Source organism: Nicotiana tomentosiformis, chromosome 12, assembly GCF_000390325.3.
Source record: "Nicotiana tomentosiformis chromosome 12, ASM39032v3, whole genome shotgun sequence".
NCBI lineage: Eukaryota > Viridiplantae > Streptophyta > Magnoliopsida > Solanales > Solanaceae > Nicotiana > Nicotiana tomentosiformis.
The window spans coordinates 26,530,591-26,546,533 of record NC_090823.1 but is presented as its reverse complement, the minus strand read 5'-3'; positions in this window follow the sequence as shown (position 1 = coordinate 26,546,533).

Sequence of the window (15,943 nt, the reverse complement as noted above, 5' to 3'; positions counted from 1 at the left end):
TCTTCGGAGCGGTTAGCTGAGATTTATATCCGCGAGATTGTTCGCCTACACAATGTGCTAGTGTCCATTATTTTAGATCGGGGCACACAGTTTACATCCCCATTTTGGAGAGAAGTGCAGCGAGAATTAGGCACACAGGTTCAGTTGAGTACAACATTTCAGCCTCAAACAGACGAACAATCCTAGTGCACTATTCAGATATTGGAAGATATGCTACGTGCTTGTGTTATAGATTTTGGGGGATCTTGGGATCCGTTTCTGGCACTTGCAGAGTTTGCCTATAAAAACAATTACCAATCAAGCGTTCAGATGGCTCCGTATGAGGCTTTATATGAGAGACGGTGTCGGTCTCCGGTGGGTTGGTTTGACCCGGGTGAGGCTAGGCTAGGTACTGATTTAGTTCAAGATGCTTTAAAAAAGGTTAAATTGATTCAGGATTGACTTCGCACGGCGTAGTCTAGAAAGAAGAGTTATGCCGATCGGAAGGTTCTCGATGTTGCTTATATGGTAGGAGAGAAAGTACTACTCCGAGTTTCGCCTATGAAGGGTGCTATGAGATTCAAAAAGAAGGGCAAGTTGAGTCCTAGGCATATTGGGCCTTTTGAAATACTTAAGAAGATTGGAGAAGTGGCTTATGAACTTGCATTGTGGCCTAGTCTATCAGGTGTTCATCTAGTGTTTCATATATCTATGCTCCGGAAGTATGTCGGTGATCCGTCTCATGTTTTGGATTTCAGTACAATGCAGTTGGATGGTAATTTAACTTATGATATGGAGCCGGTGGCCATTTTGGATCGACAGGTTCGAATGTTGAGCTCAAAGAACATAGCTTTAGTAAAAGTGCAGTGGAGAGGCCAACCAGTCGGAGAAGCTACCTGGGAGATTGAGTGGGAGATGCAGAGCAAATATCCACACCTATTTGAGACTCCAGGTATGATTCTAAACCCGTTCGAGGACGAACGTTTGTTTAAAAGAGGGAGAATATAACGACTCGGCCGGTCATTTTGAGTATTACGACTCTGTTCCCCCATTTACTGCTCATTTTGTGCTTTACAGATGTTATGTGACTTATCGGGGTAATTGGTTCGGGTCCGGTGAAGTTTCAGAATGAATTGGAACACTTAGTTCCAATATTTAAAGCTTAAGTTGAAAGGTTGATCGAATGTTGACTTATGTGTAAACAACCCCGGAATAGAGTTTTGATGGTTCAAATAGTTCCGTATGGCAATTTTGGACTTAGGGGTGTGTTCGGATATTTAATTGGAAGTTCGTAGTTGATTTTGGCTTGAAATGGCGAAAGTTGGAAATGGAAGGTTTGGAAGTTTGTCGGGGAGTTGACTTTATTGATATCGGGGTCAGAATCCAGTTCTGGAAACTTTGATAGGTCCGTTATGTCATGTATGACTTGTGTGCATAATTTGAGGACAATCGGACTTGATCTGATAGGTTTCGGTATCGAGTGTAGAATTTGGAATTCGTTAGTTTTCATTAAGCTTGAATTGGGATGCAATTCGTGTTTTAGTGTTGTTTAATATAATTTGAGGCATCGACTAAGTTCGTGTCATGTTATGGGACTTGTTAGTGTACTTGGTTGGGGTCCCATGGGGCTCGGATGAGTTTTGGAAGAGTTTTTGGAAGAGTTTGGTGTTTTGAGCATAAGCATGTAATTATCCAAATGTCCATTTTTAGTTCTAGAAATCGAAATTCGATTTCGAGACTTCCGGGAGTTTGATAATTAATGATCTGGAATGTTTGGTCTAATTTCATCAAGTAGCGATTGGGTTTTTTAGCGCAAAACTTGAGTTAATTGTTTAACGAGCGAAATTGGTATTACATTGATCAAATGAGCTCCGAATTGAGTTTTGATTGAACGACTAGGTTCATTTTATTATTTGTGACTCATAGAAACAAGAATCGTCGAATTTCAAGTTCGTATGATGGAGTTAGAGCCTTTTTTGTAAAACAAATAAATTACTGGTGCAAGCAGGTTCGGTGCGGACCTTTAGTGATGGGAAATGGACTTTTAGTGACGGAAAATGGACTTAAGCGACCAGATTAGTGTTTTTATTGAGCAGTTTTATTTTTTAGCTTATTTCAACATTTTTGGGCGAAAGAACACGGCTTGGGGCGATTTTTCAGAGAAATTTTATGGGAAATCTTGAGGTAAGTCACTTGTCATCATTGTTAGTTAGTAATATTGAATTATTATCGAATATTCCAACTAGATTACGTATTTTTGAGGTGTAATTCGAGAATTTGGGCCTAGGGATTTGAAAATATGATTTGAGGATTTAAAGGTCGAGTTAATGTCGGAATTTGGTATGGTTGGACTTGTGGTTGAATGAGCGTTCATATTTTGTAACTTTTATCGGGTTCCGAGACATGGGGCCCACTGGCAAATTTTGAGTGGAATTTCAGATTTTGTTGGAAAATTTGTATTTTAATATGGAATTAATTCCTATAATTTGTGTTGACCGAATCGAATTAATTGTGACTAGATTCGAGGCGTTCGGAGGCCGATTCGCGAAGCAAAGGCATATTAGAATAAAGAATTACATGATTTGAGGTACGTAACATTTTTAAACTTGGTTCTGAGGGTATAAATCCCTGAATTACGTGTTATATAGATTGTTTGGAGGTGACACACATGCTAGGTGACGGGCGTGTGGGCGTGCATAATAGAAATTGTGCTTTAATTGATTCCGTAGAGTTGCATAATTAAATAATCATGTCATTATCGTCATATCCTCCATGTGTTAGAGGAAATTGAGCTGAGACTCGTGTTAAAGATCATGTTTAGGCTACGTGCTGATATTTTTGGGACCCATAGGGGTCGTCTTGCTGTTGAATTATTTGTTTAAAACTGTAAATTTTATACTCAGTCACATCCATCAATGCATATCACATCTCAGTTTTTGTTGTCATTCATTGATACGTCATATCATCATATCAGATTGATTTTCATGTCATTGAGAGCCCGAGAGACTGGAGATTTTGAGTGATATTTACGGGATCGGGCTGCACGTCGCAACATGTTATATTTATTTATGCCTGGATCTGACTATTATAGAGCTTCGGCTGAAGGAGCCCCTCCGGAGTCTGCACTCCCCACAGTGAGCGCAGTTTATTTATATTCGGGATGGAGTTCCATGGGCATGGAGTTGCCTTATTTATTTATATTCGGGATGGAGTTCCCTGGTCATGAAGTTGCCTTATTTATTTATATTTGGGATGGAGTTCCCTGGGACGGATCGGCCTTGTACAGTACTGAGTGACTGACTGTCAGTTGATATATATATATATATGTAGTAGGGATGGAGTTCCCTGGGCTGGATTGGCCATATACAGTACTGAGTGACTGGTTGTCAGTTGATATATATATGTATTAGGGATGGAGTTCTGTCACGACCCAAAACCTAACCCGTCGTGATGGCGCCTATCGTGATACTAGGCAAGCCGACATCTCCAAAACACTTTCAACATTTAACAAAAATGAATTTAATATGTTTAAAATAACCGGAGTCTTTCAAAAAAAGGGGTAAAACCCAAAGCATAAGTGCGGAAAAATATCCCGATATAGAGGAGTCACTGAGTCATGAGCATCTAGATATCAAGACTAAAACAAACAGTGTCTAAGTATCAATACTGAAAAGAAAGAAAACATAGAAGGAGAGACAAGGTCTGCGGATGTCGACAACTACCTCGTAGTCTCTGGTACTCGATCGCGAACGAACTCAACGACCTCCGTGATCAAACACATCTAGATCTGCACCTGAAGTGCATGGTGTAATATGAGTACAACCAACTAACCAAGTAATACAAATAAATAAAGAACTGAGAAGGTAGTGACGAGCTATACAAATACAGTTCATTTTCAATAATTCCAGCAAAGAATAGACATGCTTTAAAATCCGGCAGTTCAAATCAAATCAGTTTTTATACAGTTAAAGTGTAGGTAAATCTGGATATAGAATCTTTTAAAAATTTCACAATTATGACAGATAGCAACTAAGTGCATCAACAAATGAAAACAAGTACAACCTCACTCAGTTATGTACCTCTCTAGTCTCACGGCCCTCAAAAATCATAAAGATCAGCCCAAACAAAACGACATAGTGTATCAACAGGAATCAAGAAGAGACTGAGATATGATGCGCAAGTAAAACTATGACTGAGTACAAGACAACAATTAGCAAATAATTCACAGGTACGCGACCTCTACGGGTCCCGGCTGTACTATCACATAGCCTAAGAATGATTTCTAACATGATTTGCAGTCAAATCTCTATAACACAGAGAGAACAGGTAATTAACAATAGTTTATTCGACTTTTCAGTCTCACAGGACGGATCAAGTCACAATCCCTTACGGTGCACGCCCACACGCCCGTCAACTAACATGTGTGTCACCTCCAAAATAGTCACATCATACCAAAATTCGGGGTTTCATACCCTCAGGACCAGATTTAAAACTGTTACTTACCTCAAACCGCACAAAATCCTACTCTGCAATGCTTTTGCCCCTCGAATCAATCTCTAAATGCCTCGAATCTAGCCACAAGCAATACGATATAATTAATGTAGGCCAAAAGAATAAATTCCACAAGAAAAACACGAAATTATAAGTCAAAATTCGAAATAGTCTCAAACTGGCCCCCGGGCCCACGTCTCGAAATCCAACAAAAGTCACAAAATATGAACACCCATCCACTCACAAGTCCAACCATACAAGAATTACTCGAATGCAACCTCAAATCACCTTCCAAAATCCGAAATTTTAGCCTATGAAGTTTCTACCATTTCCCCCCAAATTTACAACTCAAATCTCCAATTATATGATGAAAATAGTAATAGATTCATGAAATATAGTCCAATCCGAGTTAGAATCACTTACCCCAACAATCTTCTTGAAGAAACATCAAAAAATCGCCTCACATCGAGCTCTCAAAGTCCCAAAATCGAAATGGGAATTAAACCCTCGAAATCCCATTTTTTTGCCTAGTTCTTCAGCATCTAAGGACCCTCTGTAGCACCTGCGATGCCGCACCTGTGGAATTTCCCTCGCAAGTACGGAAATGACTTAAGGGGTTGGGTCCGTATCTGCGAGCAAGTGGTCTCACCTGCGGACAAAAGTCCACTTCTGCGATCCTCTCCTCCATCTCACTTTTAGCATCAGCGGAGCTTCAGGCGTATCTGCGGGCTTTCTGATGTGGAAACCCCCTCGCACCTGTGACCCCTAGCCATGTCCTCAACTCCAGCTTCTGTCCTTCTACTTCCGCACATGCGAGTACGCACATGTGGCTTCCCCACCGCAGGTGCGAAACTACCAGACATCAGAAAGCTTCAGCATTTCATAAGTCCAAAACTCAATGCGTTAAGCATCCTAAACACACCCGAAGCCCCCGGGAATCCGACCTCGATATCAAAAAGTCAACCCCCCAGTCAAACTTCCCAAAAAATTTAACTTTTGCCATTTCAAGCCTAAATTAGCTACAGGCCTCAAATTCACAGTCCGGACACACTCCTAAGTCTAAAATCACCCAACGAAACTCCATTCCGGAGTCGTCTTCACACAGTTCCGACTACGGTCAAAATTCTGAGACTTAAGCTTCCGTTTTAGGGACTAAGTGTCCCAAAACACTCCGAAACCAAAAATAAGACCTCCCGGCAAGTCACTTAAGCAGAAACAGATACGGGGAAAATAGTAAATGGGGGATTAGGGCTAATACACTCAAAACGATCGGCCGGGTCGTTACATCCTCCCCCTCTTAAAATAATCGTTCATCCTCGAACGAGCATAGAGACATACCTGAAGTGGTGAAAAGATGAGGATAACGGCTGCGCATATCTTGCTCGGTCTCCCAAGTCCCCTCCTCGACCGGCTGACCCCTCCACTGAACCTTTATAGAAGCAATATTTCTCGACCTCAGCTTTCGAACCTGCCTATCTAAGATTGCCACCGGCCCCTCAACATAAGATAAATCCTTGTCCAACTGGACTGAGCTGAAATCCAACACGTGAGACGGATCACCGTGATACTTCTGGAGCACAGAAACATGGAATACTGGATGAACTTCTGCTAGATCGGGAGGCAAGGCAAGCTCATAAGCAACCTGCCCAACACATCGCAATAGCTTAAATGGACCGATAAACTTTGGGCTCAGCTTGCCCTTCTTTTCGAACCTCATAATACCCGTCATGGGTGACACCCAGAGCAAAACCCGCTCTCCAACCATGAATGCAACATCGCAAACCTTCCGATCCGCATAACTCTTCTGTATGGACTGGGCTGTGCGTAGTCTATCCTGAATCACCCTAACTTTCTCCAGAGCATCCTGAACCAAGTCTGTACCCATATCCTCTAATATCTGAATAGTGCGCTTGGACTACCCATCCGTCTGAGGGTGAAATGTTGTGCTCAACTCCACTCGAGTACCCAACTCATGTTGTATGTCCCTCCAGAATCGTGATGTAAACTGTGTACCCCGATCAGAAATGATAGATACCGGTACGCCATGAAGCCTGTAGATCTCGCAGATATACACTCGAGCCAGCTGCTCGGAAGAATAGGTAGTCATCACAGGAATGAAATGAGCTGACTTGGTCAGCCGGTCCACAATCACCCAAACTGCATCAAACTTCCGCTGAGTCCGTGGAAGCTCAACAATGAAATCCATAGCGATCCGCTCCCATTTCTACTCCGGAATCTCTAACTTTTGAAACAATTCACCTGGTCTCTGATGCTCATACTTCACCTACTGGAAATTTAGGCACCAAGCTACATACTCCACTATGTCCTTCTTCATTCTCCTCAACCAGTAATGCCGTCTTAAGTCCTGATACATCTTCGCGGCACCCGAATGAATAGAATACCGCAAACTGCGAACCTCCTGGAGAATCAACTCATGCAAACCATCTACATTGGGCACACATAGCCTGCCATACATCCTCAATGCACCATCATCCCCAATAGTGACCTCCCTAGCTTCACCATGCTGGACTATGTCCTTAAGGACGAGCAGATGGGGGTCATCATACTGACGCTCCCTGATACGATCATAAAGAGAAGACCGAGAGACCACACAAGCCAATACTCGACTCGGCTCAGAAACATCCAATCTAATAAACTGGCTGGCTAAGGCCTGGACATCCAATGCCAATGGCCTCTCTGCTGCTGGAAGATATGTTAAGCTCCCCAAACTCTCCGCCCGACGACTCAAGGCATCAGCCACTATGTTGGCCTTCCCGGGATGGTACAAAATGGTGATATCATAGTCCTTAAGAAGCTTCAACCACCTTCGCTAACGCAAGTTAAGATCCCTCTGTTTGAATAGATGCTGCAAACTCCGATGATCAGTGAAAATCTCATAATGGACCCCATACAAATAGTGCCGCCAAATCTTCAGGGCGTGAACAATAGCTCCTAAATCAAGGTCGTGGACAGGATAGTTCTTCTCATGAGGCTTGAACTGGCGTAAAGCAAAAGCATCACTCTACCCTCCTGCATCAGAACACACCCAATACCGATCCGCGAGGTATCATAATACACTGTGTAAAAACCAGAAGCTAATGGTAGAAATAGAACTTGAGTCCTGGTCAAAGCAGTCTTGAGCTTCTGAAAGCTCTCCTCGCACTCATCCGACCACCTACAAGGAGCACCCTTCTGGGTCAATTTAGTCAAGGGTGATGCAATAGATGAGAAACCCTCCACAAAACGACGGTAATAGCCCGCTAACCCAAGAAAGCTCCGAATCTCCGTGGCTGAGGACGGTCTGGGCCAACTTTGAACCACCTCTATCTTCTTCGGGTCTACCTGAATACCCTCACTAGACACCACGTGCCCCAAGAACGCCACTGAACTGAGCCAAAACTCACACTTGGAGAACTTTGCATAAAGCTTCTCCTCCCTCAACCACTGTAACACAATCCTCGGATGCTGGGCATGCTCCTCCTAGATACGAGAGTACACCAGGATGTCATCAATGAATACAATAATGAACGAGTCAAAATAAGGTTGAAACACACTATTCATCAGATGCATGAACGTTACTGGGGAGTTGGTCAGCCCAAAAGACATCACAAGGAACTCATAATGGCCATATCGGGTCCTGAAAGTTGTCTTAAGAATATCTGAGTCCCGAATCTTTAGTTGGTGATACCCTGACCTCAAATCAATCTTGGAGAACACCATCGCTCCCTGAAGCTGGTCAAACAAAGCATCAATATGCGGCAAAGGATACTTGTTCTTGATTGTGACCTTGCTCAACTGTCTGTAATCAATGCACATTCTCATAGTACCATCCTTCTTATTCACAAATAGAACTAGTACACCCTAAGATGACATGCTAGGCCGAATAAACCCCTTATCAAGGAGTTCCTGAAGCTGCTCCTTCAACTCTTTCAACTCAGTTGGTGCCATACGCTACGGTGGAATAGAAATGGGCTAAGTGCACGGCACCAATCAATACCGAAATCAATATCCCTGTCGGGCGGCATGCCCGACAGGTCTGCAGGAAACATATCCGGGAAATCTCGCACCACCGGAACAGAATCAATAGCAGGGGTCTCTATACTAACATCCCTCACAAAGGCCAGATAAGATAGACAACCCTTCTCAACCATCCGCTGAGATTTTAAGTATGAAATCACTCTAAAGGGAACATAGTCTATAGAACCGCTCTACTCAACCCTCGGCAAACCCGGCATCGCCAACGTCACGGTCTTAGCGTGACAGTCTAGAATAGCATGACATGGAGACAACCAATCCATACCCAAAATCACGTCAAAATCGACCATATTTTTGCAACAAGAGGTCCACTCTAGTCTCCAGACTCCCAATAGTCACCACACATGACCGATATACACGGTCTACAATAATAGTATCACCCACCGAAGTAGATACATGAACAGATGAAACTAGAGACTCACGAGGTATATCCAGATAATGAGCGAAATACGAGGACACATCTGAATAAGTGGAAGAGGGTCAAATAATACATAGGCATCTCTGTGGCAAACTGAGACAATACCTGTAATCACAGCATCTAAAGTAATGGCATCTGGTATGGCAGGGAGAGCATAGAAATGGGCCTGGCCACCCCCTGATCGGCCTCCCCCTCTTGGGCGACCCCTAGGTAACTGAGCCCTACCTCGGGTTGGCTGGACGGGTGGTGGAGCTGCTGGTGTTGGTGCCATCAACCAAGTACTCTGCTGTGGAGCACCACTCAACAACCTAGGGCAATCTCTCTTGATGTGACCAAAATATCCGCACTCGAAACAACCCATCCTTTGACAGAACTGATGCTCCTGATGCCCAGAGGAACTACCCGCAGAAACCTGAGCTGACGAGGCATGGTGAGAACTCAGCACTGGTAGTGCACTGAATGACGACTGGCCCTGCTGATGACTGTATGACCCGTGGCCAGATGGTGCACCACGGTGGACTGGGCGAGCCATCTAAGCATGTTTGAAAGGACGACCCCTACCGTGGTGGAACTTCCCCCAAAAGGAACACCGCTAAATCCACCCTATCCACGAGGCCTATTGGCCTCTCTCTCAACTCGCTCCTGGCTGCGAACCATCTCAATCTGATGAGCAATGTCGATAACCTCGTCGAAAGTAGCACAGACACTCTCTCTCTCTAGTCATAAGCAATCGCAGATGAAAAGTGAGGCCATCTATGAACCTCCTTATCCTCTCCCTGTCTGTGGGAACCAACCAGATAGCATGACGGGCCAACTCTGAAAATCTCATCTCATACTGTGTCACAGACATATCACCCTGACGAAGCTGCTCAAACTGCCTGTGCAGCTCCTCTCTACAGGACTGAGGCACGAACTTCTCCAGGAATAGACCGGAGAACTACTGCCAGGTAAGGGGTGATGCGCCGACCGGCCTACGCCTCTCGTAAGCCTCCCACCAACTGAAGGCAGCCCCGGAGAACTAAAAGGTAGTGACGAGGCCCCATTGGTCTCTAGAATACCTGTTGTACGGAGTATCCTCTGACACCTGTCCAAGAAACCCTGTGCATCCTCTCCCTCAGTACCACTGAAAGATGGAGGTTGGAGTCTCCCAAACCTCTCCAATCGACGCTGCTCATCATCCGGCATGACAGGAACAACATAATCCTGAACAACGACAACCGGCTGGGGTGGTGGTGCCCCCGGTGTCTGGAATCATTGTACCACCTGCTTTGGTGTGCGGGCGGTGAGAGTCTGAGCACCTCCCCCGGCCTGAGAAGTGGCTGCTACGGCCAGAACAGAGACTGCTTGAGCAAGACTGGTACACGCGGTCAGAATATGAGCTAAGGCTTCGTGAAGGCCTGGAATCACCATGGGCACGAGTGGTGCCTAAACTGGTCCCACAGGCTCGTCCATAACTGGAGCCTGCTCCTGAACTGGGGCAACTGGTGGGTCTGCAGGTACTGCCCCAACTGCTGTGCGGGCTGCTCCTCTGCCCCTACCGCGGCCTCTATCGTGACCTCGGCCTCTCGCGGCCCTGGCTGGTGGTACTGGTGGTTGTCCGTCCTGCCCCGTAGTACGAGTCCTCACCATCTGTGAGAGAATGAAACAATAAATGTTTAGTCACCAGAATCAACAGATTCGCACGACAAGAATTCAAGAATGTGAAATTTCCTAAGGGTTCGGCATCCTCTCGAAGATAAGTACAGATGTCTCCATACCGATCCGCAAGACTCTACTAAACCTGCTCATGACTCGTGAGACCAATGTAACCTAGGCTCTGATACCAACTTGTCACGACCCAAAACCTTACCCGTCGTGATGGCGCCTATCGTGATACTTGGCAAGCCGACATCTCCAAAACACATTCAACATTTAACAGAAATGAATTTAATATATTTAAAATAACCGGAGTTTTTCATAAAAATGGGGTAAAACCCAAAGCATAAGTGCGGAAAAATAGCCCAACATCGGGGTGTCACTAAGTCACGAGCATCTAGATATCCAGTCTAATACAAACATTGTCTAAGTATCAATACTGAAAAGAAAAAAACATAGAAGGAGAGACAAGGTTTGCGGACATCGGCAGCTATCTCGTAGTCTCCGGTACTCGATCGCGCACGAGCTCAACGACCTCCGCGATCAAACACACCTGGATCTACACATGAAGTGCAGGGTATAACATGAGTACAATCAACTCAACAAGTAACAGAAATAAATAAAGAACTGAGAAGGTAGTGACGAGCTATACAAATACAGTTCATTTTCAATAATTCCAGCAAAGAATAGACATGCTTTCAAATCCGGCAGTTCAAATCAAATCTTTTTTTTAGTTAAAGTGCAGGTAAATCCGGATATAGAATCTTTCAGAAATTTCACAACAATGACAAATAGCAACTAAGTGCATCAACAAATGAAAACAAGTACAGCCTCTCAGGGCAACAGACACTCAACTCGTCACAACAGCTCAATTACTCGGCTCTCAGCCCTCAATACTCACACTCAATAGGTACCTGCACTCACTGGGGGGTGTGCAGACTCCGGAGGGGCTCCTACAGCCTAAGTGCTATAATCCGCATGGACAACTCAAGTGCTGCACGAACAACTCACGTGCTATCGTATCATATCAAGATTCGCACGAATAACTCACGTGCTACAGTATCATATCAGAATCCGCACGGACAACTCACGTGCTAAGTATAAACATCATGATTCGCACAGACAACTCACGTGCTACGATATCTATACCTCATAACCAGGCCCTCGGCCTCACTCAGTCATGTACCTCTCTAGTCTCACAGCCCTCAAAAATCATAAAGATAAGCCCAAACAAAACGACATAGTGTATCAACAGGAATCAAGAAGAGACTGAGATATGATGCGCAAGTAAAACTATGACTGAGTACAAGACAACAATTAGCAAATAATTCATAGGTACGCGACCTCTACGGGTCCCAGCTGTACTATCACATAGCCTAAGCATGATTTCTAACATGATTTGCAGTCAAATCTCTAAAACACAGAGAACAGGTAATTAACAATAGTCTATTCGACTTTACAGTCTCACGGGACGGACCAAGTCACAATCCCCCACGGTGCACGCCCACACGCCCGTTACCTAGTATGTGCGTTGCCTCCAAAATAGTCACATCATACCAAAATTCGGGGTTTCATACCCTCAGGACCAGATTTAAAATTGTTACTTACCTCAAACCGCGCAAAATCCTACTCTGCAATGCATTTGCCCCTCGAATCAATCTCCAAACGCCTCAAACAAGCCACAAGTAGTACGATATAATTAATGTAGGCCAAAAGAATCAATTCCACAAGAAAAATACAAAATTATAAGTCAAAATCCTAAATAGGCTCACATTGGCCCCCGGACCCACGTCTCAAAATCCAACAAAAGTCACATAATATGAACACCCATACACTCACGAGTCCAACCATACAAGAATTACTCGAATCCAACCTCAAATCGCCTTCCAAAATCCGAAATTTTAGCCTATGAAATTTCTACCATTTTCCCCCAAATTTACAACTCAAATCCCTAATTAGATGATGAAAATAGCAATAGATTCATGAAATATAGTACAATCCGAGTTAGAATCACTTACCCCAACAATCTTCTTGAAGAAACCTCAAAATATCGCCTCACACCGAGCTCTCAAAGTCCCAAAATCGAAATGGGAATTAAACCCTCGAAATCCCATTTTTCTGTCCAGTTCTTCCACATCTGCGGACCCTCCACCACACCTGCGACGCCGCACTTGCGGAATTTCCCTCGCAGGTGTGGAAATAACTTAAGGGGCTGGGTCCGCATCTGCGAGCAAGTGGTCGCACCTACATGTGCGCACCTGCGGACAAAAGTTCGCTTCTGCGATCCTCCCATCCATCTCACTTTCCGCATCAGCGAAGCTTCTGGCGCATCTACGGGCTCGCAGATGCGGAAACCCCCCTGCAGCTGCGACCCCTGGCCATCTCCTCAACTCTCGCTTCTGCGCTTCTTCCTCCGCACGTGAGAGCACGCACCTGCGGCCTTCCCACTACAGGTGCGAAACTACCAGACATCAGAAGGCTTCAGCCATTTCATAAGTCCAAAACTCAATCCGTTAAGCATCCAAAATACACCTGAGGCCTCCGGGACCTCAACCAAACATACCAACAAGTCATATAACCCAATGCGAACTTAGTCGAACCTTCGAATCACTCAAAACAATATCAAAAATACCAATTACACCCGAATTCAAGTTTAAAGAACTTCTAAACTTTCAAATTCCATAAACGACGTCGAAACCTACCAAACCATGTCCGATTGACCTCAAATTTTGCACACAGGTCATATTCAACATTATAGACCTACTCCCACTTCAGAAATCAGAATCCGACCCCGATATCAAAAAGTCAACCCCCGGTCAAACTTTCCAAAAATTCGGTTTTCACCATTTCAAGCCTAAATTAGCTACATACCTCAAATTCACAGTACGAACACGCTCCCAAGTCCAAAATTACCCAACGGAGCTAATGGAACCGACGGAATTCCATTCCAGAGTCGTCTTCATACACTTTCGACTACAGGCAAAATCTTGAGACTTAAGCTTCCGTTTTAGGGACTAAGTGTCCCAAAACACTCCGAAACCAAAAATAAGACCTCCCGGCAAGTCACTTAAGCAGAAATAGATACGGGAAAAACAATAAATAGGGGATCGGGGATAATACACTCAAAACGACCGGCCGGGTCGTTACAAGTTCCCTGGGCTGGATTGGCCATATATAGTACTGGGTGATTGAGTATTCTGAGAGTGTGAGTACACGAGGTTTCCATTGTGGTACATCACACATAGCATATATTTTGGCATGTAGATATATAGATGTCATATTCCTCATATCATGTAGAATTTATCTATTTTACTTGTACTGAGTTTAACTGTTGAGCTTGAAAGCATGCCTACATTTCTGTACTGTTATTTCTATATTGGACTGTACCTGTTGAGCTCGTCACTACTTTCGGCCCAAAGGTTAGTCTTGTTACTTATTGAGTTGGTTGTACTCACACTACACCCTGCACCTCGTGTGCAGATCCAGGTACTTCCGGATACGGCGGTTACTAGATTTGGGGATCCATCTGTTGGAGACTATCGAGGTAGCTGTTTGGCGTCCGCATACCTTGAATCTCTCTCCCTTTCAGTTATTGTGTTGTTCTATATTTTCAGATAGTATTTTTATTAGTCAGACTGTGTTGTCATTTAGATGCTCATGTACTCAGTGTACCGGTTTTTGGGAGTGTATTTGTAACCGTATTTGTGGAATTTTCTGTTAAATCTAAATATTATGTTTTCAAACTTAAAGGATTATAGCGTTTTATTGAGGTTGTCGACTTGCCTAGTATTAAGATAGGTGTCATCACGACAAGTATGATTTTGGGTCGTGACACCTCTAATTTCCCTTCTTTTATTTACCCTTCTTTTCTTTTTCCCCTCGTAACATCCTCTTTCCTACACGAGTGAAATTTTTTTCTTCTTTCAACTTTATTTTAATATCAATTTCCTCTTTTAACTTTATTTCATTGACATTTTTACTCTCCTATTCTTTGGCAATGTCTATTTTGTCTTTTACCTTGCCAATCTTCATGTTTTCTTCTGGTATTATGTTATTTTAATTCTTTTTCACCTTTAGTGTTTTTACCTATAACCCAAACAATGACATTACTTATTGTAAATGTAATTTTAAATCCACTCAAAGTATATACGGTGAAGTCCTTTTTTTCCGCTTTGCTATTAAATCGACAAACTAATTTTTTTTTAAAGGTTTAATCGACAGTTGATACTACTATGTTATTTGGATTGACTTTTAAGTTGGTCAAACCATCTTTTAAATTATTTTTAACTTATTTGAGTGTTTGGCAAAATTTAAAAAGTACTCAAAAGCCCTTGACTTTTAAGCCAAAAGGCTCAAAACAAGCGAAAAGCAATAAGTTGGTCAATCCCAACTTATTACTTTTTAGCTTAAAAACTAATGGTTGGATTTGACCAAGTTGTTTACCCTTTTATTCCTAATATGTTTTCATTATTCCAAAATGCCCTTCACAATAAAAATCCTAAATTTATTTCTTTCTCTCCCATTCTTTACTCCCCGCGTCTTTCCTCCGTCGACGAACATTGAGGTTTCAGATCAATTACAGTAGTGATGAAAACATAAAGTAATACGTGTGGAATTTCACTACATGTGGCAACTACTCATAAATTTAGTGGAACTATCCACTTATCCACGAAATGTATGTCCAGGTAATTTGGTAAAAAATCTCTATGTAATGATGTAATCTAATGAAGGCAAATGGACAATTTTAATTATCACTATTCTGTCAATTAGAATTTTCCTCAATTATTAAAAAACTCACTACAAAATTTTAACTATTCCTACTATTCTGGGACTATGTTATTTATATGTTTATCTTTTAATTAATTTTTATGAATTTTAAACTTATTTGAAAGTTGAATCGTTTGATCACCAATACTAATGTTGCCATGTTAGCTGGACATGCGTTCTTAACTTCTAAGTAAATTAGCTTGTGCTAAGGGTTAGCCCAAACTCTAACTTGACAAAAGTAATTTAAACGAAAATAATTTTAAAATTTGTCTAATTAATTTTATTCAACGTGACTTGAAAAATAAATTAATTGAGATTAGAATTATTTTAGAATTAAAGATCTTATAGTAATTAACTCATTTTTAGTGTTAACAACTTTAAGGATATTTTAGTCCTTATAACAGAAAATGTGTCTATAAGCACTTTTTTTACCAAGCACATTAACAACTTATTTTCAATTCCAGCACTTCTATCCAAACACGTAACTGCTTATTTCTAAAACAAATTTCAGCACATAAAAAGTACTTTTAAGCACCAAGTGCTTAAAAGCTACTTAAATTGAGCCAATCCAAATGTACTCCATATATTAGATGTCTTTTAAAGTAGTACGAAAAAGGT